Source organism: Mus caroli, chromosome 17 (assembly GCF_900094665.2).
Source record: "Mus caroli chromosome 17, CAROLI_EIJ_v1.1, whole genome shotgun sequence".
NCBI lineage: Eukaryota > Metazoa > Chordata > Mammalia > Rodentia > Muridae > Mus > Mus caroli.
In genome coordinates this window covers 24,328,227-24,331,652 of record NC_034586.1, presented here as the reverse complement: position 1 = coordinate 24,331,652, position 3,426 = coordinate 24,328,227, and the positions used below count along the sequence as shown (strand labels likewise).

General features: G+C 40.0%; 1 protein-coding gene across 5 annotated transcripts in view; it reads left to right on the top strand.

Moving 5' to 3' along the window:
* Fkbp5 (FKBP prolyl isomerase 5) overlaps nucleotides 1–3,426 on the top strand; it is a 116,387-nt gene that overhangs the window by 38,327 nt on the left and 74,634 nt on the right. Inside the window, exon 1 of one of the 5 annotated variants that reach the window (XM_029471447.1) lies at nucleotides 2,150–2,169. The exons of the other annotated variants lie outside the window; for them this stretch is intronic. The gene's annotated coding sequence lies outside the window, so the exon portion shown is untranslated. Of the gene's footprint in view, nucleotides 1–2,149; nucleotides 2,170–3,426 lie in introns of those variants that run through there. 5 annotated transcript variants of the gene reach the window in all.

The following is a 3,426-nucleotide window of genomic DNA, read 5'->3' as shown; positions in this document are numbered from 1 at the left end:
GAACTCAGAAATCCGCCTGCCTCTGCCTCTCGAGTGCTGGGATTAAAGGCGTGAGCCACCATGCCCGGCTCAGATTTGTTTTAAAAGAGAAACAAATTAGTGAATTCAAGCTTGAAGGTGGTAGTATCCTATTTTTCTTTGGCTAAGCATAGTAAAAATGAGATGGGTGAGTGGTTAAGAACACTGCTATAATGGGGATTGTAGTGGCAAGTGAGTTCTCTAAAGAAGCCAGTAAGACGCTCACTCTTCACCTTTAACACTCAGTCATGTTGGAGGAGCGCCAAAGATTTGGAGAGTTGGCTTAAGTTTGAGTGATGAAGTGGAATCTTTTTATTTAAAAAAAAATAGATTTGTGTTTCTTAATGTTGATGTCCTTGAAAATGAAGTCTTTTCTCTATTGTCACTTGAAATTAAACAGTAGAAATTGAGTCAAAATATCTCCTTATCATGGGTTTAATGTTGTAGTGAGCTACTTTTTGGATGGGAGAAAAATACCTTAGAGATGGAGGGGTTTTTGTTTGTTTAGTTTTGTGGTTTTTTTTTTTTTAAGATTTATTTATTATTATACATAAGGACCTCTGGAAGAGCAGTCAGTGCTCTGAGCCATCTCTCCAGCCCCAAGATGGAGTCATTATCAATATACATTTGAATAAGCATGGAATATTCTTTATCTATGTTACTTATTAATGGGTAAAATTATTTCCACGTGTATTTTTGACAATGTAATACAATAAAAGTCTTGTAATCTTCAGCAGATTTAGGGTTTTGTCTTTAGTGTAAAAATATTATGTAGTAGATGGTAAGACCCCAGTCAGTATTTGTTTTGGGAAGAGATTCGTGAGGACGTGTTTGCTTCACTGGCGTGTAACAGCAGTGTAAGTGGGAGAGAGCGCTCTCTCTCTTCTGTGCGCCTAAGTAGGATGAAGATTAGAAAGGCTGAGGTGCTCACCTTCCTATCTTAGGGCTAGCTCCACTGGGACCCCAGGAACTTCCTCCAGAATTATTTTTTGTGTGGGAATGGTTAAGAATACTCATGGCGGGCTGGAGAGATAGCTCAATGGTTAGATGGTTCAGTGGTTAAGAGCACTGACTGCTCTGCCAGAGGTCCTGAGTTCAATTCCCAACAACCACATGGTGGCTCACAACCATCCATAATGGGATCCAATGCCCTCTTCTGGTGTGTCTGAAGACAGTGACAGTATACTCAGATAAATAAAAAATAAATAAATCTTTAAAAGAATACTCATTGCAATACATAAATACATACACACACACATTGGGGGAGAAAAGGCTGGCAGGATGGGGCTTGGCAGTTAAGAACATTGGCTGCTTTTCTAGAGATTCTGAGGTCAATTCGCAGCAACCACGTGGTTGCTCACAGCCATCTATAAAAGGGATTTGATGCTATCTTCTTGAATGTAGGTGTACATGCAGACAGAGTACTCCTGCATTAAACAAACAAACAAAAAACAGATTAATTAATTTAAAAAAATGGTTACTGCTCTTGTAGAGGACCCAGGTTTGGCTTCAGCATCAATAATGGTGGCTTATAACCTATAACTCCAGTTCCAGAGGATTTGATACCTTCTTATAACCTCTGTGGGCACCTGGTATATTTACAGACAGACAAATCACTCATACACATAAAATAATTTTTCACAAAATAATTTTAGGTTCATATATAAACACACATATGTTATATATAAATACCAGATTATCATCTATGTTACATATAACTACATAAGTGTATGTATATGAATATGCATGCATGAATATGCACACAGATAATTGCTGTGTGTGTTTAGTTATTCTAGTTTATTTAAACGTGGAGCTCTCTCCCTTTTTTTCCTTTTCAGTGAAGCAGGCTGTACTGAGACGAACAAAGTATATGTTCAGGAAGAGGCTGGTACAGGATGTTCATAGCAGCTCCTCTGCAATAGAAATAAACTGCTGATTCCCACGGCAGAACAGAGGGAACTCAGAAATAGTTTCAGGAGACGCTAGACACAATACTTATTTTATGAAAAACACAGGAACAGGCAAAACCAAGACATGGTAGAAATGAGGATTGCTTCTAGGTAGGGCTGTGGTTCACAGGAGGGGTTCAGAGGACCTTTCTGGAACAATAGAAATATTCTACAGCTTGCTTGGATGATGAAAATTTTTTAGGTAATGTGATTTTTCTTATTTTTGGTGTGAATGTGTGCACTTGTGCAGGTTTAGGTTTCCCTGCTCGTGTGTGTGTAGGCCAGAAGTCAGCATTCTTTCACTGTTGCTCATCAGCCTTAGTTTTTGAGACAGGGTCTCCTCTCACTGAACCTGGAGACTGGCTGGGCTGTCTGCACTCTCAGACAGGTGGTTAAGGCCTGCATCACCACACCCGGCACTTACATCAGTGCTGGGGATCGAGCTGTGCTCCTCATGCTTCCACAGCAAGCACTTTACCCACGGAGCCACCTCCCAGCCTCTCTTTCATTTTTAACTTCCAGAAAAACTGCAAGATTAATATTAAGGATTTGTCCAAATTTCCTAATTGCTTCCATGTGTTCCGCCTTACTAAGCTGTGCGTTGTATGGCATGTCAACTGTAGTTTTAGAGAAGGAAAGAAAGCTTTAAAATGTGTTGAAAGTGAGAGATGGTCTTACCTGGGGCGGGCGGGCGGGGGGACTAACATTAGCTGACCCATTCATGACCGTGAAAGAAAGCAGACAACTGTCTGTCAGTGTCTCTGTGTCTGTCATTTGCTTTTCACTGAAGTTTCTTGTGTTTGTTGGAAGAAACCTGATCCAGAGATGATCAAAGTTTAAGTGCAGTGAGGAGGGCTGCTGTATTTTATTCTCCTGTTCGTGCCACCCCGGGGTGATACCTAGCAGTAACTCTCCTGAGATTGCAGGTAGTGTTCATTCTTACGAAAGAGCAGTACACCTACAGTGTGCTAGGTTCTGCACAGATGTGTGCCTACTGCAGTGTTCTGGACACTAGACCAAGCAAGAGGAGGCCAGAAAGCCTCTCTGTCCGAGGGAGGTGAGCTTGGTGTCTACAAAGCACACAAGCACTTAGGACATTGGTCCGAGTGAGTTGTGTCTCTCTCCATAGCCTTGCCCAACTGACTGAAACTAAGCCTGTTTAAGTTGTGGGTTAAAACATTTCCCCTCATAGTGTTTTGTATGGTTTTCAGTATGTGTTCATTGCAATTAAGATTAGCTGTAGTTTATAGGTATTAGTTTATTTTTTTAAACACCTGTATCAAAGTTTTGGTTGTTTCCTAGATGAGGAGATACTAAAGTAATACAAGGGCTAACCAGAAGCTTCAATAGATTAACCACTGATATCCATGGAAATATGTATTTCATCTTTATTAATCAAAACCATATAGTTATTTGGTTTTATGTATTTTCTTTTTTTTTTTTTTTTTTTTTTTTTTTT